This window comes from Gavialis gangeticus, unplaced genomic scaffold (assembly GCF_001723915.1).
Source record: "Gavialis gangeticus isolate Ggan-Ray unplaced genomic scaffold, GavGan_comp1, whole genome shotgun sequence".
In the NCBI taxonomy this organism is placed as follows: Eukaryota; Metazoa; Chordata; order Crocodylia; family Gavialidae; genus Gavialis; species Gavialis gangeticus.
The window spans coordinates 31,510,018-31,510,219 of NW_017729029.1; positions in this window are offsets into that span (position 1 = coordinate 31,510,018).

Consider the following 202-nt stretch of genomic DNA (forward strand, 5'->3'; position numbering starts at 1 on the left):
AAGTGTGTTGGTGGTTCTTTTTGCCCAGGTGCAGCACTTTGCACATGTCACTGTTGAACAGTTCGCTCAGTCTATCCTCATCAATCATGTTCCCCAATCCCCTTACTATTTTTGTTGCCCTCCACTGAACTCTCTCCAATTTGTCTACATCCTTTCTGTAGTGGGGGGGCCAAAACTGAACACAGTACTGCAGATGTGACCT